Below are 25,517 nucleotides of genomic sequence, written 5' to 3'. Positions count from 1 at the left end.
AGTATTTGACGTTCCTTATATTGCGGTATGAGGCTTCGCAGTAGGTTGCAAACATTCATCACCCATGACTGTCCCCAATTGAGCTCAGAAGCTCAATGTCTATCATGACCTCTCTTTTAGAATGTCCAAGAGCAAGCAAACTATTCCTCCAGGAGAGGGCGCCAACAGACTACTAAAGAGATCATCATTACTCAAAGAAAACCCCAAAAACCAATGCATGATAGGAATAAACAGGTAACTTTCTTTGGAGTGGAAGCGGAGAGATCGCACCAGATGCCAATTCTAGATGTTATCACACCTGTGGTCACTGCAGCAGCAGGTGAATCCACTTTGTCCAAAAGGGATCTATTCCATTCAATTGCAAATGATCTAGATAAGACAGAGAACTGCAGCACGGGGACATAGCCGAGTTGGTCAGGTTGAGTGGTGATGAGTTTGCTATTTGGATGAATAAAGAAAGTCAAAAGTGTGAAAGATAAAAAACAAAAGGAGGAAGTGTGAAAAGTGAATGGGCCAAATTGAGGTGCATATGAAGACGTATGCTTTCTTCCAATTCATTAAATCGGGCTAATATGAATCAGGTGAATTGAGTTCTGCTTTTGGAAACTGGGTTAAGAAGGGGTGCACCGTTCCTGGAGGTACTGCAATACCAGGTCAATGCGTGGAGTGGACAGAGCAAGCTCTTTTTCCATCTCCCTGTTCTAAAAATCCATTTAATATATGGTCCCCAGATAGGGGACGTATCAGATATTAAACTGATAAGAACAGATACTACACTTGATCTTAGCCAAAAGGCCGAGAAGCGATAACCAGAATTGGTTTGGGCCTCGAGTGGCACCCTGGCCTATGCCGGACACATCTTAGGGAGAGAGAGCGAGAGGGAGACAAACCCACGCCTACACAAGACATTTTGTCACCCAAGCCAACCCTTGAAAAGGCTGCTTTGCAGAGCCAAAACAAGAAGAATGGTGCGTTTTGCAGCCGCCGCCCACTGCAATGAATCTGAATAACTCCTCCTTTAGGGCGCAAGCAACTCCCCTCCCCCTTGCAGTCTTTCCAATTCACGATACAAAAAGACGGACAGGACAGGTTGCCTGACTTTCCGTCACTGCCACCCTTTGCCATCCTTACCCATAGAAAGCCCTTTCATCATCCCCAAACCCTAATCTTTTCCCTTTCCTTCCCAGCCCCCAAACCCTGCCCTCTGTACCTTTCTCACCACCCGCTTCCCTTCTCCTGTCATCCCCCTACCACCCGGGAAAAAAAGAGATTGCCCCCTCCTTCCACTAGCCCACCCTCCCACCCAAAGAACAACTTCTTCTGCGCAGCTTGTTTTCTAGGCAGCAGCGCTATTGTGATGTCATCGGGGGGCATTGTGACAAGCCGCCAGTGTTCCGTCTCTTCATGTTGTGCACAGTTCAAACGGAAAATACATCAACAGGCAGACTACAGAAAAGCTTACTATCAAAGGTTAGAGGGGGGCTTTCTCAGAGGGCTTTTTACAGTTTTTCTATTCCCAATTAGCCGTTTAAGTGTACTTATTGAAAGTAGTAATTCTTTCATAGGCCGCCCTTTCTTAGTATTTGACGTTCCTTATATTGCGGTATGAGGCTTCGCAGTAGGTTGCAAACATTCATCACCCATGACTGTCCCCAATTGAGCTCAGAAGCTCAATGTCTATCATGACCTCTCTTTTAGAATGTCCAAGAGCAAGCAAACTATTCCTCCAGGAGAGGGCGCCAACAGACTACTAAAGAGATCATCATTACTCAAAGAAAACCCCAAAAACCAATGCATGATAGGAATAAACAGGTAACTTTCTTTGGAGTGGAAGCGGAGAGATCGCACCAGATGCCAATTCTAGATGTTATCACACCTGTGGTCACTGCAGCAGCAGGTGAATCCACTTTGTCCAAAAGGGATCTATTCCATTCAATTGCAAATGATCTAGATAAGACAGAGAACTGCAGCACGGGGACATAGCCGAGTTGGTCAGGTTGAGTGGTGATGAGTTTGCTATTTGGATGAATAAAGAAAGTCAAAAGTGTGAAAGATAAAAAACAAAAGGAGGAAGTGTGAAAAGTGAATGGGCCAAATTGAGGTGCATATGAAGACGTATGCTTTCTTCCAATTCATTAAATCGGGCTAATATGAATCAGGTGAATTGAGTTCTGCTTTTGGAAACTGGGTTAAGAAGGGGTGCACCGTTCCTGGAGGTACTGCAATACCAGGTCAATGCGTGGAGTGGACAGAGCAAGCTCTTTTTCCATCTCCCTGTTCTAAAAATCCATTTAATATATGGTCCCCAGATAGGGGACGTATCAGATATTAAACTGATAAGAACAGATACTACACTTGATCTTAGCCAAAAGGCCGAGAAGCGATAACCAGAATTGGTTTGGGCCTCGAGTGGCACCCTGGCCTATGCCGGACACATCTTAGGGAGAGAGAGCGAGAGGGAGACAAACCCACGCCTACACAAGACATTTTGTCACCCAAGCCAACCCTTGAAAAGGCTGCTTTGCAGAGCCAAAACAAGAAGAATGGTGCGTTTTGCAGCCGCCGCCCACTGCAATGAATCTGAATAACTCCTCCTTTAGGGCGCAAGCAACTCCCCTCCCCCTTGCAGTCTTTCCAATTCACGATACAAAAAGACGGACAGGACAGGTTGCCTGACTTTCCGTCACTGCCACCCTTTGCCATCCTTACCCGTAGAAAGCCCTTTCATCATCCCCAAACCCTAATCTTTTCCCTTTCCTTCCCAGCCCCCAAACCCTGCCCTCTGTACCTTTCTCACCACCCGCTTCCCTTCTCCTGTCATCCCCCTACCACCCGGGAAAAAAAGAGATTGCCCCCTCCTTCCACTAGCCCACCCTCCCACCCAAAGAACAACTTCTTCTGCGCAGCTTGTTTTCTAGGCAGCAGCGCTATTGTGATGTCATCGGGGGGCATTGTGACAAGCCGCCAGTGTTCCGTCTCTTCATGTTGTGCACAGTTCAAACGGAAAATACATCAACAGGCAGACTACAGAAAAGCTTACTATCAAAGGTTAGAGGGGGGCTTTCTCAGAGGGCTTTTTACAGTTTTTCTATTCCCAATTAGCCGTTTAAGTGTACTTATTGAAAGTAGTAATTCTTTCATAGGCCGCCCTTTCTTAGTATTTGACGTTCCTTATATTGCGGTATGAGGCTTCGCAGTAGGTTGCAAACATTCATCACCCATGACTGTCCCCAATTGAGCTCAGAAGCTCAATGTCTATCATGACCTCTCTTTTAGAATGTCCAAGAGCAAGCAAACTATTCCTCCAGGAGAGGGCGCCAACAGACTACTAAAGAGATCATCATTACTCAAAGAAAACCCCAAAAACCAATGCATGATAGGAATAAACAGGTAACTTTCTTTGGAGTGGAAGCGGAGAGATCGCACCAGATGCCAATTCTAGATGTTATCACACCTGTGGTCACTGCAGCAGCAGGTGAATCCACTTTGTCCAAAAGGGATCTATTCCATTCAATTGCAAATGATCTAGATAAGACAGAGAACTGCAGCACGGGGACATAGCCGAGTTGGTCAGGTTGAGTGGTGATGAGTTTGCTATTTGGATGAATAAAGAAAGTCAAAAGTGTGAAAGATAAAAAACAAAAGGAGGAAGTGTGAAAAGTGAATGGGCCAAATTGAGGTGCATATGAAGACGTATGCTTTCTTCCAATTCATTAAATCGGGCTAATATGAATCAGGTGAATTGAGTTCTGCTTTTGGAAACTGGGTTAAGAAGGGGTGCACCGTTCCTGGAGGTACTGCAATACCAGGTCAATGCGTGGAGTGGACAGAGCAAGCTCTTTTTCCATCTCCCTGTTCTAAAAATCCATTTAATATATGGTCCCCAGATAGGGGACGTATCAGATATTAAACTGATAAGAACAGATACTACACTTGATCTTAGCCAAAAGGCCGAGAAGCGATAACCAGAATTGGTTTGGGCCTCGAGTGGCACCCTGGCCTATGCCGGACACATCTTAGGGAGAGAGAGCGAGAGGGAGACAAACCCACGCCTACACAAGACATTTTGTCACCCAAGCCAACCCTTGAAAAGGCTGCTTTGCAGAGCCAAAACAAGAAGAATGGTGCGTTTTGCAGCCGCCGCCCACTGCAATGAATCTGAATAACTCCTCCTTTAGGGCGCAAGCAACTCCCCTCCCCCTTGCAGTCTTTCCAATTCACGATACAAAAAGACGGACAGGACAGGTTGCCTGACTTTCCGTCACTGCCACCCTTTGCCATCCTTACCCGTAGAAAGCCCTTTCATCATCCCCAAACCCTAATCTTTTCCCTTTCCTTCCCAGCCCCCAAACCCTGCCCTCTGTACCTTTCTCACCACCCGCTTCCCTTCTCCTGTCATCCCCCTACCACCCGGGAAAAAAAGAGATTGCCCCCTCCTTCCACTAGCCCACCCTCCCACCCAAAGAACAACTTCTTCTGCGCAGCTTGTTTTCTAGGCAGCAGCGCTATTGTGATGTCATCGGGGGGCATTGTGACAAGCCGCCAGTGTTCCGTCTCTTCATGTTGTGCACAGTTCAAACGGAAAATACATCAACAGGCAGACTACAGAAAAGCTTACTATCAAAGGTTAGAGGGGGGCTTTCTCAGAGGGCTTTTTACAGTTTTTCTATTCCCAATTAGCCGTTTAAGTGTACTTATTGAAAGTAGTAATTCTTTCATAGGCCGCCCTTTCTTAGTATTTGACGTTCCTTATATTGCGGTATGAGGCTTCGCAGTAGGTTGCAAACATTCATCACCCATGACTGTCCCCAATTGAGCTCAGAAGCTCAATGTCTATCATGACCTCTCTTTTAGAATGTCCAAGAGCAAGCAAACTATTCCTCCAGGAGAGGGCGCCAACAGACTACTAAAGAGATCATCATTACTCAAAGAAAACCCCAAAAACCAATGCATGATAGGAATAAACAGGTAACTTTCTTTGGAGTGGAAGCGGAGAGATCGCACCAGATGCCAATTCTAGATGTTATCACACCTGTGGTCACTGCAGCAGCAGGTGAATCCACTTTGTCCAAAAGGGATCTATTCCATTCAATTGCAAATGATCTAGATAAGACAGAGAACTGCAGCACGGGGACATAGCCGAGTTGGTCAGGTTGAGTGGTGATGAGTTAGCTATTTGGATGAATAAAGAAAGTCAAAAGTGTGAAAGATAAAAAACAAAAGGAGGAAGTGTGAAAAGTGAATGGGCCAAATTGAGGTGCATATGAAGACGTATGCTTTCTTCCAATTCATTAAATCGGGCTAATATGAATCAGGTGAATTGAGTTCTGCTTTTGGAAACTGGGTTAAGAAGGGGTGCACCGTTCCTGGAGGTACTGCAATACCAGGTCAATGCGTGGAGTGGACAGAGCAAGCTCTTTTTCCATCTCCCTGTTCTAAAAATCCATTTAATATATGGTCCCCAGATAGGGGACGTATCAGATATTAAACTGATAAGAACAGATACTACACTTGATCTTAGCCAAAAGGCCGAGAAGCGATAACCAGAATTGGTTTGGGCCTCGAGTGGCACCCTGGCCTATGCCGGACACATCTTAGGGAGAGAGAGCGAGAGGGAGACAAACCCACGCCTACACAAGACATTTTGTCACCCAAGCCAACCCTTGAAAAGGCTGCTTTGCAGAGCCAAAACAAGAAGAATGGTGCGTTTTGCAGCCGCCGCCCACTGCAATGAATCTGAATAACTCCTCCTTTAGGGCGCAAGCAACTCCCCTCCCCCTTGCAGTCTTTCCAATTCACGATACAAAAAGACGGACAGGACAGGTTGCCTGACTTTCCGTCACTGCCACCCTTTGCCATCCTTACCCGTAGAAAGCCCTTTCATCATCCCCAAACCCTAATCTTTTCCCTTTCCTTCCCAGCCCCCAAACCCTGCCCTCTGTACCTTTCTCACCACCCGCTTCCCTTCTCCTGTCATCCCCCTACCACCCGGGAAAAAAAGAGATTGCCCCCTCCTTCCACTAGCCCACCCTCCCACCCAAAGAACAACTTCTTCTGCGCAGCTTGTTTTCTAGGCAGCAGCGCTATTGTGATGTCATCGGGGGGCATTGTGACAAGCCGCCAGTGTTCCGTCTCTTCATGTTGTGCACAGTTCAAACGGAAAATACATCAACAGGCAGACTACAGAAAAGCTTACTATCAAAGGTTAGAGGGGGGCTTTCTCAGAGGGCTTTTTACAGTTTTTCTATTCCCAATTAGCCGTTTAAGTGTACTTATTGAAAGTAGTAATTCTTTCATAGGCCGCCCTTTCTTAGTATTTGACGTTCCTTATATTGCGGTATGAGGCTTCGCAGTAGGTTGCAAACATTCATCACCCATGACTGTCCCCAATTGAGCTCAGAAGCTCAATGTCTATCATGACCTCTCTTTTAGAATGTCCAAGAGCAAGCAAACTATTCCTCCAGGAGAGGGCGCCAACAGACTACTAAAGAGATCATCATTACTCAAAGAAAACCCCAAAAACCAATGCATGATAGGAATAAACAGGTAACGTTCTTTGGAGTGGAAGCGGAGAGATCGCACCAGATGCCAATTCTAGATGTTATCACACCTGTGGTCACTGCAGCAGCAGGTGAATCCACTTTGTCCAAAAGGGATCTATTCCATTCAATTGCAAATGATCTAGATAAGACAGAGAACTGCAGCACGGGGACATAGCCGAGTTGGTCAGGTTGAGTGGTGATGAGTTTGCTATTTGGATGAATAAAGAAAGTCAAAAGTGTGAAAGATAAAAAACAAAAGGAGGAAGTGTGAAAAGTGAATGGGCCAAATTGAGGTGCATATGAAGACGTATGCTTTCTTCCAATTCATTAAATCGGGCTAATATGAATCAGGTGAATTGAGTTCTGCTTTTGGAAACTGGGTTAAGAAGGGGTGCACCGTTCCTGGAGGTACTGCAATACCAGGTCAATGCGTGGAGTGGACAGAGCAAGCTCTTTTTCCATCTCCCTGTTCTAAAAATCCATTTAATATATGGTCCCCAGATAGGGGACGTATCAGATATTAAACTGATAAGAACAGATACTACACTTGATCTTAGCCAAAAGGCCGAGAAGCGATAACCAGAATTGGTTTGGGCCTCGAGTGGCACCCTGGCCTATGCCGGACACATCTTAGGGAGAGAGAGCGAGAGGGAGACAAACCCACGCCTACACAAGACATTTTGTCACCCAAGCCAACCCTTGAAAAGGCTGCTTTGCAGAGCCAAAACAAGAAGAATGGTGCGTTTTGCAGCCGCCGCCCACTGCAATGAATCTGAATAACTCCTCCTTTAGGGCGCAAGCAACTCCCCTCCCCCTTGCAGTCTTTCCAATTCACGATACAAAAAGACGGACAGGACAGGTTGCCTGACTTTCCGTCACTGCCACCCTTTGCCATCCTTACCCGTAGAAAGCCCTTTCATCATCCCCAAACCCTAATCTTTTCCCTTTCCTTCCCAGCCCCCAAACCCTGCCCTCTGTACCTTTCTCACCACCCGCTTCCCTTCTCCTGTCATCCCCCTACCACCCGGGAAAAAAAGAGATTGCCCCCTCCTTCCACTAGCCCACCCTCCCACCCAAAGAACAACTTCTTCTGCGCAGCTTGTTTTCTAGGCAGCAGCGCTATTGTGATGTCATCGGGGGGCATTGTGACAAGCCGCCAGTGTTCCGTCTCTTCATGTTGTGCACAGTTCAAACGGAAAATACATCAACAGGCAGACTACAGAAAAGCTTACTATCAAAGGTTAGAGGGGGGCTTTCTCAGAGGGCTTTTTACAGTTTTTCTATTCCCAATTAGCCGTTTAAGTGTACTTATTGAAAGTAGTAATTCTTTCATAGGCCGCCCTTTCTTAGTATTTGACGTTCCTTATATTGCGGTATGAGGCTTCGCAGTAGGTTGCAAACATTCATCACCCATGACTGTCCCCAATTGAGCTCAGAAGCTCAATGTCTATCATGACCTCTCTTTTAGAATGTCCAAGAGCAAGCAAACTATTCCTCCAGGAGAGGGCGCCAACAGACTACTAAAGAGATCATCATTACTCAAAGAAAACCCCAAAAACCAATGCATGATAGGAATAAACAGGTAACTTTCTTTGGAGTGGAAGCGGAGAGATCGCACCAGATGCCAATTCTAGATGTTATCACACCTGTGGTCACTGCAGCAGCAGGTGAATCCACTTTGTCCAAAAGGGATCTATTCCATTCAATTGCAAATGATCTAGATAAGACAGAGAACTGCAGCACGGGGACATAGCCGAGTTGGTCAGGTTGAGTGGTGATGAGTTTGCTATTTGGATGAATAAAGAAAGTCAAAAGTGTGAAAGATAAAAAACAAAAGGAGGAAGTGTGAAAAGTGAATGGGCCAAATTGAGGTGCATATGAAGACGTATGCTTTCTTCCAATTCATTAAATCGGGCTAATATGAATCAGGTGAATTGAGTTCTGCTTTTGGAAACTGGGTTAAGAAGGGGTGCACCGTTCCTGGAGGTACTGCAATACCAGGTCAATGCGTGGAGTGGACAGAGCAAGCTCTTTTTCCATCTCCCTGTTCTAAAAATCCATTTAATATATGGTCCCCAGATAGGGGACGTATCAGATATTAAACTGATAAGAACAGATACTACACTTGATCTTAGCCAAAAGGCCGAGAAGCGATAACCAGAATTGGTTTGGGCCTCGAGTGGCACCCTGGCCTATGCCGGACACATCTTAGGGAGAGAGAGCGAGAGGGAGACAAACCCACGCCTACACAAGACATTTTGTCACCCAAGCCAACCCTTGAAAAGGCTGCTTTGCAGAGCCAAAACAAGAAGAATGGTGCGTTTTGCAGCCGCCGCCCACTGCAATGAATCTGAATAACTCCTCCTTTAGGGCGCAAGCAACTCCCCTCCCCCTTGCAGTCTTTCCAATTCACGATACAAAAAGACGGACAGGACAGGTTGCCTGACTTTCCGTCACTGCCACCCTTTGCCATCCTTACCCGTAGAAAGCCCTTTCATCATCCCCAAACCCTAATCTTTTCCCTTTCCTTCCCAGCCCCCAAACCCTGCCCTCTGTACCTTTCTCACCACCCGCTTCCCTTCTCCTGTCATCCCCCTACCACCCGGGAAAAAAAGAGATTGCCCCCTCCTTCCACTAGCCCACCCTCCCACCCAAAGAACAACTTCTTCTGCGCAGCTTGTTTTCTAGGCAGCAGCGCTATTGTGATGTCATCGGGGGGCATTGTGACAAGCCGCCAGTGTTCCGTCTCTTCATGTTGTGCACAGTTCAAACGGAAAATACATCAACAGGCAGACTACAGAAAAGCTTACTATCAAAGGTTAGAGGGGGGCTTTCTCAGAGGGCTTTTTACAGTTTTTCTATTCCCAATTAGCCGTTTAAGTGTACTTATTGAAAGTAGTAATTCTTTCATAGGCCGCCCTTTCTTAGTATTTGACGTTCCTTATATTGCGGTATGAGGCTTCGCAGTAGGTTGCAAACATTCATCACCCATGACTGTCCCCAATTGAGCTCAGAAGCTCAATGTCTATCATGACCTCTCTTTTAGAATGTCCAAGAGCAAGCAAACTATTCCTCCAGGAGAGGGCGCCAACAGACTACTAAAGAGATCATCATTACTCAAAGAAAACCCCAAAAACCAATGCATGATAGGAATAAACAGGTAACTTTCTTTGGAGTGGAAGCGGAGAGATCGCACCAGATGCCAATTCTAGATGTTATCACACCTGTGGTCACTGCAGCAGCAGGTGAATCCACTTTGTCCAAAAGGGATCTATTCCATTCAATTGCAAATGATCTAGATAAGACAGAGAACTGCAGCACGGGGACATAGCCGAGTTGGTCAGGTTGAGTGGTGATGAGTTTGCTATTTGGATGAATAAAGAAAGTCAAAAGTGTGAAAGATAAAAAACAAAAGGAGGAAGTGTGAAAAGTGAATGGGCCAAATTGAGGTGCATATGAAGACGTATGCTTTCTTCCAATTCATTAAATCGGGCTAATATGAATCAGGTGAATTGAGTTCTGCTTTTGGAAACTGGGTTAAGAAGGGGTGCACCGTTCCTGGAGGTACTGCAATACCAGGTCAATGCGTGGAGTGGACAGAGCAAGCTCTTTTTCCATCTCCCTGTTCTAAAAATCCATTTAATATATGGTCCCCAGATAGGGGACGTATCAGATATTAAACTGATAAGAACAGATTTTTTTGATTTAACAGCATCTTTATTATCATGCACTACTCACAAAAAGGTAACAAACCGTGTACAGTGCCGCAGCCCCGTACACACAGAAATATACAATCCTTCTTACATAGCCATAGAGTACGACGCACTAAACTATACATCACGCTCCTATGCTTATCCATAACACTCAAGCTGAAAGAAAAAGTTAGACAATAAATAACGACGAACCGGCGATTGGGGGATGGGGGTAGGGGAAAAGGGGGATAGGGTGGGGAAATCACAGGCCCGAAGCTTTATTGAAAGACGCACATAACGGGAAAAGGAGGGAGGGGGCATGGAAGAGGTCTAAACCTCCTCCTCGGCGCTGTCGTCCGGACTGTCCATGATGGAATAGTCTCTGAGCAGGCTGTGGATCAGCCTGCGGCAATCCTGGATAGACATCCTCTCCCTCTTCAAGATGAGCCGGTTCCTGGCGACCCAAATAGCGTCCTTAAAGCAGTTCATAAGGCGCCAAGCCTCCTGGATGGCTCCAACGGTGTGAGTCCCAGGGAAGAGTCCATAAAGTACGGAATGGTACGATAGGCTCCCTCTGGGGACGGAGTTCCTCAGGTCATCCTCCAGGGCAACCAACAGGCGCTGTGCGAAACGGCAGTCCCAAAAGGCGTGCAGCGATGTTTCCTCCACGAAGGGGCACCTTGGGCAGTACCGGGTTTTGCACAGGTTCCGGGCGTGCATGAATGACCGGACGGGCAGTCCGCCCTGTATCGCCATCCATGACAAGTCCTTGTGCCCGTTGGTCAATCCAGCCGATGACACGTTTGTCCAAACAGTCTCCAGTGTGTCGTGATGAAGTCCTGGAATGTTCTCCATTTCGTCCTTGGCTCTGATGAGTTTGTGGATAGTCTTTGGCTTCCACAAATCAGGCTTGAGTCCCTCCAGTTGGTGTTCCCTCACAAACCGAACCACGTCTCCGTAGAACCATGGCGCCGTCCAGTTGTAGGGGAAGGAGCTGTCCCACTTGTCCCAGCCTAACCGTCTCCAAAGGGGGAGCAGGAAGAAGCGAGACATGGACCCACCCGCGGAACCTCTCTTGACTCGCAGAGTTCGGCGAACGCAGTCACATACGAAGGAGGATCGCAGGAGGGTGGGGATATCGGGTACGCCCTTCCCACCCTTGCGAGGATCCTTGTACATGATGCTCCGCTTTACTCTGTCCATCTTGGATCCCCAGACAAAACGAAACACCGTCCTGGTAATGGCCCTGCACACGGTGGCAAGGGGGGGCCAGGCCTGGGCCGTGTACTGCAGCACGGGCAGTACCTCGTTACGCAGGACCAGTGCTTTGCCCTCACAGGTGAGGCGTCTGAGGCTCCACAGACCGATCCGTTGGGTGATCTTGGTCAAGCGTTCCTCCCAGGACTTGAGGGCTGCTCCTTCCTTCCCGAACCAGACTCCAAGAACCTTGATGAAATCCGGCTGGATGCTGAAAGGGAAGGGGGCGGAAGAGGCCGGCTGCCAGTCCCCGAAGAGCATGGCTTCCGACTTCCCGCAGTTGACTTTGGCTCCCGAAGCCCGTCCGAAGGTCTCACAGGTCTGGACGAGGGTGTCGACTGAGCGCCGGTCCGCGCAGAAGACGGTCACGTCGTCCATGTAGAGCGAGCACTTGACCTCGAAGCGTTCTGGTCCTGGTGCGGTGATCCCTCTGATCTCTCCATTCCGCCGGATAGCCTCTGCAAAGAGTTCTATAACACAAACAAAAACAAAAACAAAAAGAAGAGGTGACAGAGGACAGCCTTGTCTGACCCCTGAGAGGACCGGGAAGGGGTCAGTCTTCCAGCCGTTTACCAACACCGAGCTGTGAATATCAAAATACATTAGTTGGACATACAAACAAAACATGTTACCCAAACCTAACCTGTGCAGAGCTTTGCCCAGGAACTCATGGGAAACACGGTCGAAGGCCTTTTCCTGATCCAACGAGATCAGGGCTGCGTGCACCCGGCGGGCTTTGATGTACTCGACCGTGTCCCGCATGAGAGCCAGGCTGTCTGCGATGCGACGTCCGGGGATGCCGCAAGTCTGATCCGGGTGGATGATCCGTCCGATAACCGTCTTCAGTCTCGTTGCCATCGTCTTGGCCAGGATCTTGTAGTCGACATTCAGAAGGGTGATGGGACGCCAATTCTTCAGGTCGCACCTCTCTCCTTTACGCTTGTACAGGATCGTGACCATTCCTTCCCTCAGAGATGGAGGCATTCTGCCCTCCACCACCATCTCCTCATACAGCCCTAACAGGTCCGGACAGATTAGGTCTCCCAGCGCTACATAGAGCTCTGCTGGGAGGCCGTCACTGCCCGGTGTCCTGCCAGAACTAAAGGATTTGGCGGCCGAGAGCAGCTCGTCCACCGTCAGAGGAACGTCCATGGCCGCCGCGTCTGCAGGGTCAAGATGGTTAGTGATACCTGACAGGAACTTATCGGCGGCCTCGGGGTCAGTAGTCTTGCGGGCGTAGAGTTCGCTGTAGAAGTCGCTGACGACCTTCATCACATTCTCTTTCCCGCGTCGTATGCTTCCACTCTCGTCTCGTAGTTCATTCATGGGCGTGTGACCGGCGTGGAGTTTCCTGAAAAAGAACGAGTTACATTTCTCACCCTTCTCCAGGTTCTCCACTTTGGAACGGAAGACAATTCGCTCGGACTCCTCCTCGAAGTGCCTTTTCAGGCTCCTCTTAGTCTCCTCCAGCTCCTCTCTCACGTCCCAGCCGCATCGAAGAAGGTCCTGCAGGGAACGCAGCTCACGCTGGAGTCTCCTGAAGTCCCTCCTCTTCAGACACGCCTGTTGTTGACTCTTTGCCTGAAAGAAGAAACGGAACTCGAGTTTAACGTATTCCCACCAGTCAGAAACAGACTGGAAGCCCGCCTTGTAGGCCCGCCACGTGGAGTAGGCAGCTCTAAGCTCCTCCAGAATCTCACCCTTTTCCAGCAGAGAGCAGTTCAGCTTCCAGGAGCCCGGGCCAATGGGGAAGCCATGGCCCAGCACACCTTGAAAGTGAATGGCTCTGTGGTCAGAGAAGAAGCAGGGGACCATCGAGTGCCCACTCCGCCCAACCGCCCGAGAGGTAAACACAAAGTCAATCCTGGAACGCAGCGAGCCATCGGATCGGCACCATGAATAGTTCACGGATCCGTGTCCGATGGAGCCAACAACGTCCACAAGAGAGGCTTCGGTCACCATCTCAATGAGCAGTTTGGATGTGACGTCCAACTTGGCAGCCGTTCCAGAACTGCGTCCATCCTCCTCAATTGGGCAGTTGAAATCCCCGGCCATCACTACCGTCCTGGCGGTAGCGAGCTGAGGGCGCAGGGCTTGGAGGAGCTCCAGTCGATCGCTCTTCACAGGAGAAGCATACACATTGATGAACCTGACAGGTTCTCCCGCCCAGGTGCCATCCACGAGCAGTAACCTGCCGCAGACGATTTCCTGAACAGAGTCCAATGTGAAGGCGCTTCCCCTGATCAGCACGGCGACCCCCGCGGACCTACAGTCGCCCCCGCCAGACCAGTAGGATGGGCCATGGGTCCACTCCCTGGCCAGATGGTTGAAGGACCTAGAGGAGGGAAGGGAGCATTCCTGCAGGAAAAATACATCACTAGACTGAGTGTTAAGGAACGCAAAAATTGTCTGACGTCGGAACTTGTCTCTGATGCTCCTAACATTAATGGAAAAGATGTTAATGTTAGCAGTCATTGGAGGAAAGAGAAAGTTAGAGCAGGCGGTGTGCCTTAGTTACCACTCCGGTCGGGCGGTTCTTCCTCTTTGGCACCTGCTGGTAAGGGTATCTCCAGCAGACCCTCTTCTTCTAGCTGCTCGAGCAGGGATGGTGCCTCAGTGGCTTCCGACTCCTCCATTTCTTCTTCGGCCACAAGGGACTCCACCATCTGCTCCAACACGTCCGGTTCTGGGAGGAGGCCATCCTCCTCTTCCTGGGGTGGATTGGGGTCCACAATGAACAGCTTGGAAGGTTCTGCGACAGGACTATCTTCCACCTTCCTTTTCCTTTGGCCTGTACCTGAGGAGACAAGAGCTGGAAAATCCTCCTCGGTGAAAAGTGCAAGAGTGCTGAGGCCCTCTGCTCTCATGGTCTGGGGAGGGAGAGTGGGCTTTGGGGGGGGGGTGAGGAGACCAACTGAGGAGTAGGGAAATGAGGTGGAGGTAGTGGAATCCTCAGTAGGGTTGGCCGGGGGGGGAGGGGTTTGGACAGGGGTGACAGGGGGGGGGACCAGGGAGGGGGCAACAGTTTTCTTACCCTTCTTTTCCCTGGACTCCGTGGCTGCTGGGGCATCGGCTGGAGCCACGGTCGCCGGGTTCTTGGCCGCCTTGTCCTTGGCCTCTGTGGCCTTGGTCGTAGCTGCCTTGGTCGACGAAGCTGTGACTACCCGATACTGGGTCGCCGCGGCAACCCTTGCCCAGGATTTCTCCCGCTGTGGGCAGTCCTTGTAAAGGTGGTCCGCCTGTCCACATAGGTTGCAAGTCTTCTTCTTTGGGCAGTCCTTGGAGCTGTGTCCTGTCACCCGGCAAACCCTGCAGGCGTCCTCCTTGCAGGTCTTCATCGAATGCCCTTTCCCGCCACATTTCCTGCAGTTGTGTGGCATGTCCGGGTAGTAGATGAGACCAAAGGAGTTTCCCAGAGAGAATGTCGGGGGCAGGTGCTGGAGACCATCCTCGGATGCTGGTTCCCTGTAGAGTCGAACGGTTACTGACCACTTACCCGTCCAGAATCCGTTGCCGTTAAGGATGTGGGATGGCTCCCTCACCACTGTGCAGAGACGTCCCAGGAACGTGGAGATGTCTCTTCCTGGGGTGTGCGGGTTCCGCATGGAGACCGTGATCCTCTTCTCATCCCTCTGTATAGGACAGGATCCTAAAAAAGAATGAAAAGGGGAGTCCGGCATCGCTGCGTTCATCGCCTCCCAGTATCTCCTGCAGGCATTCACCGTGGCAAAGGTTACCAGAAAAATGCCAGTCATGAAGGTCTGGACACTCAGGGTTTCCGCCCTGGAGAAGCCCTGATCCAGAATCATCTTCTTGCAGAACACGTCGCTGGACATGTCCGGCAACCTACCATCCACCGCCTTTAGCTTCAGGGCGACCGTCTGCCGCATCCAAGGCTCCAGGGTTGGAGCCTTTTCAGGCGGCGTCCGGGCTCCCTCCGGCTGGCTGGCGTCGGAGGTAGGGGCCTCTTGGGCCGAAGAAGCCTCTGGATGAGCCTTCCTGGAGGTCCCTGGGTCCTGAGCCTTCTTGGCTGCCTTCTCTGGCTTGCTTGCCATGGCTGGTTCCTGCTTGAGTTCCCGGAGCTGGATCTTGGATTCTTCTCCGGGTGTCTTCTCCCGCTGTGTTCCTCCTCGAAGTTCCTCTGGTCTCCCCAAGTCTTCTCCGAGCCTTCGTCTTCTTGCTTCTTTCTGCCAAGCTCTTCTTCCGTCCGATCTCCCTCTTCCGGTCTCGGCTGGGCTTTGGAGCTCGTCTCCCTGATCGTATCTCGTCAAGTGTAGCTAGCTCAGTTTGTTCTGATAAGAACAGATACTACACTTGATCTTAGCCAAAAGGCCGAGAAGCGATAACCAGAATTGGTTTGGGCCTCGAGTGGCACCCTGGCCTATGCCGGACACATCTTAGGGAGAGAGAGCGAGAGGGAGACAAACCCACGCCTACACAAGACATTTTGTCACCCAAGCCAACCCTTGAAAAGGCTGCTTTGCAGAGCCAAAACAAGAAGAATGGTGCGTTTTGCAGCCGCCGCCCACTGCAATGAATCTGAATAACTCCTCCTTTAGGGCGCAAGCAACTCCCCTCCCCCTTGCAGTCTTTCCAATTCACGATACAAAAAGACGGACAGGACAGGTTGCCTGACTTTCCGTCACTGCCACCCTTTGCCATCCTTACCCGTAGAAAGCCCTTTCATCATCCCCAAACCCTAATCTTTTCCCTTTCCTTCCCAGCCCCCAAACCCTGCCCTCTGTACCTTTCTCACCACCCGCTTCCCTTCTCCTGTCATCCCCCTACCACCCGGGAAAAAAAGAGATTGCCCCCTCCTTCCACTAGCCCACCCTCCCACCCAAAGAACAACTTCTTCTGCGCAGCTTGTTTTCTAGGCAGCAGCGCTATTGTGATGTCATCGGGGGGCATTGTGACAAGCCGCCAGTGTTCCGTCTCTTCATGTTGTGCACAGTTCAAACGGAAAATACATCAACAGGCAGACTACAGAAAAGCTTACTATCAAAGGTTAGAGGGGGGCTTTCTCAGAGGGCTTTTTACAGTTTTTCTATTCCCAATTAGCCGTTTAAGTGTACTTATTGAAAGTAGTAATTCTTTCATAGGCCGCCCTTTCTTAGTATTTGACGTTCCTTATATTGCGGTATGAGGCTTCGCAGTAGGTTGCAAACATTCATCACCCATGACTGTCCCCAATTGAGCTCAGAAGCTCAATGTCTATCATGACCTCTCTTTTAGAATGTCCAAGAGCAAGCAAACTATTCCTCCAGGAGAGGGCGCCAACAGACTACTAAAGAGATCATCATTACTCAAAGAAAACCCCAAAAACCAATGCATGATAGGAATAAACAGGTAACTTTCTTTGGAGTGGAAGCGGAGAGATCGCACCAGATGCCAATTCTAGATGTTATCACACCTGTGGTCACTGCAGCAGCAGGTGAATCCACTTTGTCCAAAAGGGATCTATTCCATTCAATTGCAAATGATCTAGATAAGACAGAGAACTGCAGCACGGGGACATAGCCGAGTTGGTCAGGTTGAGTGGTGATGAGTTTGCTATTTGGATGAATAAAGAAAGTCAAAAGTGTGAAAGATAAAAAACAAAAGGAGGAAGTGTGAAAAGTGAATGGGCCAAATTGAGGTGCATATGAAGACGTATGCTTTCTTCCAATTCATTAAATCGGGCTAATATGAATCAGGTGAATTGAGTTCTGCTTTTGGAAACTGGGTTAAGAAGGGGTGCACCGTTCCTGGAGGTACTGCAATACCAGGTCAATGCGTGGAGTGGACAGAGCAAGCTCTTTTTCCATCTCCCTGTTCTAAAAATCCATTTAATATATGGTCCCCAGATAGGGGACGTATCAGATATTAAACTGATAAGAACAGATACTACACTTGATCTTAGCCAAAAGGCCGAGAAGCGATAACCAGAATTGGTTTGGGCCTCGAGTGGCACCCTGGCCTATGCCGGACACATCTTAGGGAGAGAGAGCGAGAGGGAGACAAACCCACGCCTACACAAGACATTTTGTCACCCAAGCCAACCCTTGAAAAGGCTGCTTTGCAGAGCCAAAACAAGAAGAATGGTGCGTTTTGCAGCCGCCGCCCACTGCAATGAATCTGAATAACTCCTCCTTTAGGGCGCAAGCAACTCCCCTCCCCCTTGCAGTCTTTCCAATTCACGATACAAAAAGACGGACAGGACAGGTTGCCTGACTTTCCGTCACTGCCACCCTTTGCCATCCTTACCCGTAGAAAGCCCTTTCATCATCCCCAAACCCTAATCTTTTCCCTTTCCTTCCCAGCCCCCAAACCCTGCCCTCTGTACCTTTCTCACCACCCGCTTCCCTTCTCCTGTCATCCCCCTACCACCCGGGAAAAAAAGAGATTGCCCCCTCCTTCCACTAGCCCACCCTCCCACCCAAAGAACAACTTCTTCTGCGCAGCTTGTTTTCTAGGCAGCAGCGCTATTGTGATGTCATCGGGGGGCATTGTGACAAGCCGCCAGTGTTCCGTCTCTTCATGTTGTGCACAGTTCAAACGGAAAATACATCAACAGGCAGACTACAGAAAAGCTTACTATCAAAGGTTAGAGGGGGGCTTTCTCAGAGGGCTTTTTACAGTTTTTCTATTCCCAATTAGCCGTTTAAGTGTACTTATTGAAAGTAGTAATTCTTTCATAGGCCGCCCTTTCTTAGTATTTGACGTTCCTTATATTGCGGTATGAGGCTTCGCAGTAGGTTGCAAACATTCATCACCCATGACTGTCCCCAATTGAGCTCAGAAGCTCAATGTCTATCATGACCTCTCTTTTAGAATGTCCAAGAGCAAGCAAACTATTCCTCCAGGAGAGGGCGCCAACAGACTACTAAAGAGATCATCATTACTCAAAGAAAACCCCAAAAACCAATGCATGATAGGAATAAACAGGTAACTTTCTTTGGAGTGGAAGCGGAGAGATCGCACCAGATGCCAATTCTAGATGTTATCACACCTGTGGTCACTGCAGCAGCAGGTGAATCCACTTTGTCCAAAAGGGATCTATTCCATTCAATTGCAAATGATCTAGATAAGACAGAGAACTGCAGCACGGGGACATAGCCGAGTTGGTCAGGTTGAGTGGTGATGAGTTTGCTATTTGGATGAATAAAGAAAGTCAAAAGTGTGAAAGATAAAAAACAAAAGGAGGAAGTGTGAAAAGTGAATGGGCCAAATTGAGGTGCATATGAAGACGTATGCTTTCTTCCAATTCATTAAATCGGGCTAATATGAATCAGGTGAATTGAGTTCTGCTTTTGGAAACTGGGTTAAGAAGGGGTGCACCGTTCCTGGAGGTACTGCAATACCAGGTCAATGCGTGGAGTGGACAGAGCAAGCTCTTTTTCCATCTCCCTGTTCTAAAAATCCATTTAATATATGGTCCCCAGATAGGGGACGTATCAGATATTAAACTGATAAGAACAGATACTACACTTGATCTTAGCCAAAAGGCCGAGAAGCGATAACCAGAATTGGTTTGGGCCTCGAGTGGCACCCTGGCCTATGCCGGACACATCTTAGGGAGAGAGAGCGAGAGGGAGACAAACCCACGCCTACACAAGACATTTTGTCACCCAAGCCAACCCTTGAAAAGGCTGCTTTGCAGAGCCAAAACAAGAAGAATGGTGCGTTTTGCAGCCGCCGCCCACTGCAATGAATCTGAATAACTCCTCCTTTAGGGCGCAAGCAACTCCCCTCCCCCTTGCAGTCTTTCCAATTCACGATACAAAAAGACGGACAGGACAGGTTGCCTGACTTTCCGTCACTGCCACCCTTTGCCATCCTTACCCGTAGAAAGCCCTTTCATCATCCCCAAACCCTAATCTTTTCCCTTTCCTTCCCAGCCCCCAAACCCTGCCCTCTGTACCTTTCTCACCACCCGCTTCCCTTCTCCTGTCATCCCCCTACCACCCGGGAAAAAAAGAGATTGCCCCCTCCTTCCACTAGCCCACCCTCCCACCCAAAGAACAACTTCTTCTGCGCAGCTTGTTTTCTAGGCAGCAGCGCTATTGTGATGTCATCGGGGGGCATTGTGACAAGCCGCCAGTGTTCCGTCTCTTCATGTTGTGCACAGTTCAAACGGAAAATACATCAACAGGCAGACTACAGAAAAGCTTACTATCAAAGGTTAGAGGGGGGCTTTCTCAGAGGGCTTTTTACAGTTTTTCTATTCCCAATTAGCCGTTTAAGTGTACTTATTGAAAGTAGTAATTCTTTCATAGGCCGCCCTTTCTTAGTATTTGACGTTCCTTATATTGCGGTATGAGGCTTCGCAGTAGGTTGCAAACATTCATCACCCATGACTGTCCCCAATTGAGCTCAGAAGCTCAATGTCTATCATGACCTCTCTTTTAGAATGTCCAAGAGCAAGCAAACTATTCCTCCAGGAGAGGGCGCCAACAGACTACTAAAGAGATCATCATTACTCAAAGAAAACCCCAAAAACCAATGCATGATAGGAATAAACAGGTAACTTTCTTTGGAGTGGAAGCGGAGAGATCGCACCAGATGCCAATTCTAGATGTTATCACACCTGTGGTCACTGCAGCAGCAGGTGAATCCACTTTGTCCAAAAGGGATCTATTCCATTCAATTGCAAATGATCTAGATAAGACAGAGAACTGCAGCACGGGGACATAGCCGAGTTGGTCAGGTTGAGTGGTGATGAGTTTGCTATTTGGATGAATAAAGAAAGTCAAAAGTGTGAAAGATAAAAAACAAAAGGAGGAAGTGTGAAAAGTGAATGGGCCAAATTGAGGTGCATATGAAGACGTATGCTTTCTTCCAATTCATTAAATCGGGCTAATATGAATCAGGTGAATTGAGTTCTGCTTTTGGAAACTGGGTTAAGAAGGGGTGCACCGTTCCTGGAGGTACTGCAATACCAGGTCAATGCGTGGAGTGGACAGAGCAAGCTCTTTTTCCATCTCCCTGTTCTAAAAATCCATTTAATATATGGTCCCCAGATAGGGGACGTATCAGATATTAAACTGATAAGAACAGATACTACACTTGATCTTAGCCAAAAGGCCGAGAAGCGATAACCAGAATTGGTTTGGGCCTCGAGTGGCACCCTGGCCTATGCCGGACACATCTTAGGGAGAGAGAGCGAGAGGGAGACAAACCCACGCCTACACAAGACATTTTGTCACCCAAGCCAACCCTTGAAAAGGCTGCTTTGCAGAGCCAAAACAAGAAGAATGGTGCGTTTTGCAGCCGCCGCCCACTGCAATGAATCTGAATAACTCCTCCTTTAGGGCGCAAGCAACTCCCCTCCCCCTTGCAGTCTTTCCAATTCACGATACAAAAAGACGGACAGGACAGGTTGCCTGACTTTCCGTCACTGCCACCCTTTGCCATCCTTACCCGTAGAAAGCCCTTTCATCATCCCCAAACCCTAATCTTTTCCCTTTCCTTCCCAGCCCCCAAACCCTGCCCTCTGTACCTTTCTCACCACCCGCTTCCCTTCTCCTGTCATCCCCCTACCACCCGGGAAAAAAAGAGATTGCCCCCTCCTTCCACTAGCCCACCCTCCCACCCAAAGAACAACTTCTTCTGCGCAGCTTGTTTTCTAGGCAGCAGCGCTATTGTGATGTCATCGGGGGGCATTGTGACAAGCCGCCAGTGTTCCGTCTCTTCATGTTGTGCACAGTTCAAACGGAAAATACATCAACAGGCAGACTACAGAAAAGCTTACTATCAAAGGTTAGAGGGGGGCTTTCTCAGAGGGCTTTTTACAGTTTTTCTATTCCCAATTAGCCGTTTAAGTGTACTTATTGAAAGTAGTAATTCTTTCATAGGCCGCCCTTTCTTAGTATTTGACGTTCCTTATATTGCGGTATGAGGCTTCGCAGTAGGTTGCAAACATTCATCACCCATGACTGTCCCCAATTGAGCTCAGAAGCTCAATGTCTATCATGACCTCTCTTTTAGAATGTCCAAGAGCAAGCAAACTATTCCTCCAGGAGAGGGCGCCAACAGACTACTAAAGAGATCATCATTACTCAAAGAAAACCCCAAAAACCAATGCATGATAGGAATAAACAGGTAACTTTCTTTGGAGTGGAAGCGGAGAGATCGCACCAGATGCCAATTCTAGATGTTATCACACCTGTGGTCACTGCAGCAGCAGGTGAATCCACTTTGTCCAAAAGGGATCTATTCCATTCAATTGCAAATGATCTAGATAAGACAGAGAACTGCAGCACGGGGACATAGCCGAGTTGGTCAGGTTGAGTGGTGATGAGTTTGCTATTTGGATGAATAAAGAAAGTCAAAAGTGTGAAAGATAAAAAACAAAAGGAGGAAGTGTGAAAAGTGAATGGGCCAAATTGAGGTGCATATGAAGACGTATGCTTTCTTCCAATTCATTAAATCGGGCTAATATGAATCAGGTGAATTGAGTTCTGCTTTTGGAAACTGGGTTAAGAAGGGGTGCACCGTTCCTGGAGGTACTGCAATACCAGGTCAATGCGTGGAGTGGACAGAGCAAGCTCTTTTTCCATCTCCCTGTTCTAAAAATCCATTTAATATATGGTCCCCAGATAGGGGACGTATCAGATATTAAACTGATAAGAACAGATACTACACTTGATCTTAGCCAAAAGGCCGAGAAGCGATAACCAGAATTGGTTTGGGCCTCGAGTGGCACCCTGGCCTATGCCGGACACATCTTAGGGAGAGAGAGCGAGAGGGAGACAAACCCACGCCTACACAAGACATTTTGTCACCCAAGCCAACCCTTGAAAAGGCTGCTTTGCAGAGCCAAAACAAGAAGAATGGTGCGTTTTGCAGCCGCCGCCCACTGCAATGAATCTGAATAACTCCTCCTTTAGGGCGCAAGCAACTCCCCTCCCCCTTGCAGTCTTTCCAATTCACGATACAAAAAGACGGACAGGACAGGTTGCCTGACTTTCCGTCACTGCCACCCTTTGCCATCCTTACCCGTAGAAAGCCCTTTCATCATCCCCAAACCCTAATCTTTTCCCTTTCCTTCCCAGCCCCCAAACCCTGCCCTCTGTACCTTTCTCACCACCCGCTTCCCTTCTCCTGTCATCCCCCTACCACCCGGGAAAAAAAGAGATTGCCCCCTCCTTCCACTAGCCCACCCTCCCACCCAAAGAACAACTTCTTCTGCGCAGCTTGTTTTCTAGGCAGCAGCGCTATTGTGATGTCATCGGGGGGCATTGTGACAAGCCGCCAGTGTTCCGTCTCTTCATGTTGTGCACAGTTCAAACGGAAAATACATCAACAGGCAGACTACAGAAAAGCTTACTATCAAAGGTTAGAGGGGGGCTTTCTCAGAGGGCTTTTTACAGTTTTTCTATTCCCAATTAGCCGTTTAAGTGTACTTATTGAAAGTAGTAATTCTTTCATAGGCCGCCCTTTCTTAGTATTTGACGTTCCTTATATTGCGGTATGAGGCTTCGCAGTAGGTTGCAAACATTCATCACCCATGACTGTCCCCAATTGAGCTCAGAAGCTCAATGTCTATCATGACCTCTCTTTTAGAATGTCCAAGAGCAAGCAAACTATTCCTCCAGGAGAGGGCGCCAACAGACTACTAAAGAGATCATCATTACTCAAAGAAAACCCCAAAAACCAATGCATGATAGGAATAAACAGGTAACTTTCTTTGGAGTGGAAGCGGAGAGATCGCACCAGATGCCAATTCTAGATGTTATCACACCTGTGGTCACTGCAGCAGCAGGTGAATCCACTTTGTCCAAAAGGGATCTATTCCATTCAATTGCAAATGATCTAGATAAGACAGAGAACTGCAGCACGGGGACATAGCCGAGTTGGTCAGGTTGAGTGGTGATGAGTTTGCTATTTGGATGAATAAAGAAAGTCAAAAGTGTGAAAGATAAAAAACAAAAGGAGGAAGTGTGAAAAGTGAATGGGCCAAATTGAGGTGCATATGAAGACGTATGCTTTCTTCCAATTCATTAAATCGGGCTAATATGAATCAGGTGAATTGAGTTCTGCTTTTGGAAACTGGGTTAAGAAGGGGTGCACCGTTCCTGGAGGTACTGCAATACCAGGTCAATGCGTGGAGTGGACAGAGCAAGCTCTTTTTCCATCTCCCTGTTCTAAAAATCCATTTAATATATGGTCCCCAGATAGGGGACGTATCAGATATTAAACTGATAAGAACAGATTTTGATTTAACAGCATCTTTATTATCATGCACTACTCACAAAAAGGTAACAAACCGTGTACAGTGCCGCAGCCCCGTACACACAGAACTATACAATCCTTCTTACATAGCCATAGAGTACGACGCACTAAACTATACATCACACTCCTATGCTTATCCATAACACTCAAGCTGAAAGAAAAAGTTAGACCATAAATAACGACGAACCGGCGATTGGGGGATGGGGGTAGGGGAAAAGGGGGATAGGGTGGGGAAATCACAGGCCCGAAGCTTTATTGAAAGACGCACATAACGGGAAAAGGAGGGAGGGGGCATGGAAGAGGTCTAAACCTCCTCCTCGGCGCTGTCGTCCGGACTGTCCATGATGGAATAGTCTCTGAGCAGGCTGTGGATCAGCCTGCGGCAATCCTGGATAGACATCCTCTCCCTCTTCAAGATGAGCCGGTTCCTGGCGACCCAAATAGCGTCCTTAAAGCAGTTCATAAGGCGCCAAGCCTCCTGGATGGCTCCAACGGTGTGAGTCCCAGGGAAGAGTCCATAAAGTACGGAATGGTACGATAGGCTCCCTCTGGGGACGGAGTTCCTCAGGTCATCCTCCAGGGCAACCAACAGGCGCTGTGCGAAACGGCAGTCCCAAAAGGCGTGCAGCGATGTTTCCTCCACGAAGGGGCACCTTGGGCAGTACCGGGTTTTGCACAGGTTCCGGGCGTGCATGAATGACCGGACGGGCAGTCCGCCCTGTATCGCCATCCATGACAAGTCCTTGTGCCCGTTGGTCAATCCAGCCGATGACACGTTTGTCCAAACAGTCTCCAGTGTGTCGTGATGAAGTCCTGGAATGTTCTCCATTTCGTCCTTGGCTCTGATGAGTTTGTGGATAGTCTTTGGCTTCCACAAATCAGGCTTGAGTCCCTCCAGTTGGTGTTCCCTCACAAACCGAACCACGTCTCCGTAGAACCATGGCGCCGTCCAGTTGTAGGGGAAGGAGCTGTCCCACTTGTCCCAGCCTAACCGTCTCCAAAGGGGGAGCAGGAAGAAGCGAGACATGGACCCACCCGCGGAACCTCTCTTGACTCGCAGAGTTCGGCGAACGCAGTCACATACGAAGGAGGATCGCAGGAGGGTGGGGATATCGGGTACGCCCTTCCCACCCTTGCGAGGATCCTTGTACATGATGCTCCGCTTTACTCTGTCCATCTTGGATCCCCAGACAAAACGAAACACCGTCCTGGTAATGGCCCTGCACACGGTGGCAAGGGGGGGCCAGGCCTGGGCCGTGTACTGCAGCACGGGCAGTACCTCGTTACGCAGGACTAGTGCTTTGCCCTCACAGGTGAGGCGTCTGAGGCTCCACAGACCGATCCGTTGGGTGATCTTGGTCAAGCGTTCCTCCCAGGACTTGAGGGCTGCTCCTTCCTTCCCGAACCAGACTCCAAGAACCTTGATGAAATCCGGCTGGATGCTGAAAGGGAAGGGGGCGGAAGAGGCCGGCTGCCAGTCCCCGAAGAGCATGGCTTCCGACTTCCCGCAGTTGACTTTGGCTCCCGAAGCCCGTCCGAAGGTCTCACAGGTCTGGACGAGGGTGTCGACTGAGCGCCGGTCCGCGCAGAAGACGGTCACGTCGTCCATGTAGAGCGAGCACTTGACCTCGAAGCGTTCTGGTCCTGGTGCGGTGATCCCTCTGATCTCTCCATTCCGCCGGATAGCCTCTGCAAAGAGTTCTATAACACAAACAAAAAGAAGAGGTGACAGAGGACAGCCTTGTCTGACCCCTGAGAGGACCGGGAAGGGGTCAGTCTTCCAGCCGTTTACCAACACCGAGCTGTGAAT

At 49.0% G+C, this 25,517-nt stretch overlaps 10 non-coding genes and 3 pseudogenes across 10 annotated transcripts; all 13 read right to left on the bottom strand.

Annotated features, from left to right (window-relative positions):
• Nucleotides 1-616: 616 nt before the first annotated feature.
• On the bottom strand, nucleotides 617-807 carry LOC142264882 (U2 spliceosomal RNA). Its single transcript, XR_012731301.1, has one exon. It is a non-coding gene; the product is annotated as a U2 spliceosomal RNA (small nuclear RNA).
• A 1,387-nt stretch (nucleotides 808-2,194) lies between these two features.
• Nucleotides 2,195-2,385, bottom strand: LOC142264881 (U2 spliceosomal RNA). The gene has a single exon (XR_012731300.1). It is a non-coding gene; the product is annotated as a U2 spliceosomal RNA (small nuclear RNA).
• A 1,387-nt stretch (nucleotides 2,386-3,772) lies between these two features.
• On the bottom strand, nucleotides 3,773-3,963 carry LOC142264880 (U2 spliceosomal RNA). Its single transcript, XR_012731299.1, has one exon. It is a non-coding gene; the product is annotated as a U2 spliceosomal RNA (small nuclear RNA).
• A 1,387-nt stretch (nucleotides 3,964-5,350) lies between these two features.
• LOC142264879 (U2 spliceosomal RNA) lies at nucleotides 5,351-5,541 on the bottom strand. Its single transcript, XR_012731298.1, has one exon. It is a non-coding gene; the product is annotated as a U2 spliceosomal RNA (small nuclear RNA).
• Nucleotides 5,542-6,928: 1,387 nt separating this feature from the next.
• LOC142264878 (U2 spliceosomal RNA) lies at nucleotides 6,929-7,119 on the bottom strand. The gene has a single exon (XR_012731297.1). It is a non-coding gene; the product is annotated as a U2 spliceosomal RNA (small nuclear RNA).
• Nucleotides 7,120-8,506: 1,387 nt separating this feature from the next.
• On the bottom strand, nucleotides 8,507-8,697 carry LOC142264876 (U2 spliceosomal RNA). Its single transcript, XR_012731296.1, has one exon. It is a non-coding gene; the product is annotated as a U2 spliceosomal RNA (small nuclear RNA).
• Nucleotides 8,698-10,084: 1,387 nt separating this feature from the next.
• Nucleotides 10,085-10,290, bottom strand: LOC142264839 (U2 spliceosomal RNA; annotated as a pseudogene).
• Nucleotides 10,291-15,730: 5,440 nt separating this feature from the next.
• On the bottom strand, nucleotides 15,731-15,835 carry LOC142264850 (U2 spliceosomal RNA; annotated as a pseudogene).
• Nucleotides 15,836-17,222: 1,387 nt separating this feature from the next.
• On the bottom strand, nucleotides 17,223-17,413 carry LOC142264875 (U2 spliceosomal RNA). Its single transcript, XR_012731295.1, has one exon. It is a non-coding gene; the product is annotated as a U2 spliceosomal RNA (small nuclear RNA).
• A 1,387-nt stretch (nucleotides 17,414-18,800) lies between these two features.
• LOC142264874 (U2 spliceosomal RNA) lies at nucleotides 18,801-18,991 on the bottom strand. The gene has a single exon (XR_012731294.1). It is a non-coding gene; the product is annotated as a U2 spliceosomal RNA (small nuclear RNA).
• Nucleotides 18,992-20,378: 1,387 nt separating this feature from the next.
• Nucleotides 20,379-20,569, bottom strand: LOC142264873 (U2 spliceosomal RNA). Its single transcript, XR_012731293.1, has one exon. It is a non-coding gene; the product is annotated as a U2 spliceosomal RNA (small nuclear RNA).
• A 1,387-nt stretch (nucleotides 20,570-21,956) lies between these two features.
• LOC142264871 (U2 spliceosomal RNA) lies at nucleotides 21,957-22,147 on the bottom strand. Its single transcript, XR_012731291.1, has one exon. It is a non-coding gene; the product is annotated as a U2 spliceosomal RNA (small nuclear RNA).
• Nucleotides 22,148-23,534: 1,387 nt separating this feature from the next.
• Nucleotides 23,535-23,737, bottom strand: LOC142264840 (U2 spliceosomal RNA; annotated as a pseudogene).
• Between the last annotated feature and the right edge of the window lie 1,780 nt (nucleotides 23,738-25,517).

The sequence above is a fragment of the Anomaloglossus baeobatrachus genome, unplaced genomic scaffold (genome assembly GCF_048569485.1).
Source record: "Anomaloglossus baeobatrachus isolate aAnoBae1 unplaced genomic scaffold, aAnoBae1.hap1 Scaffold_2712, whole genome shotgun sequence".
Classification (NCBI taxonomy): domain Eukaryota; kingdom Metazoa; phylum Chordata; class Amphibia; order Anura; family Aromobatidae; genus Anomaloglossus; species Anomaloglossus baeobatrachus.
This window is presented reverse-complemented; position numbering and strand designations above follow the sequence as displayed.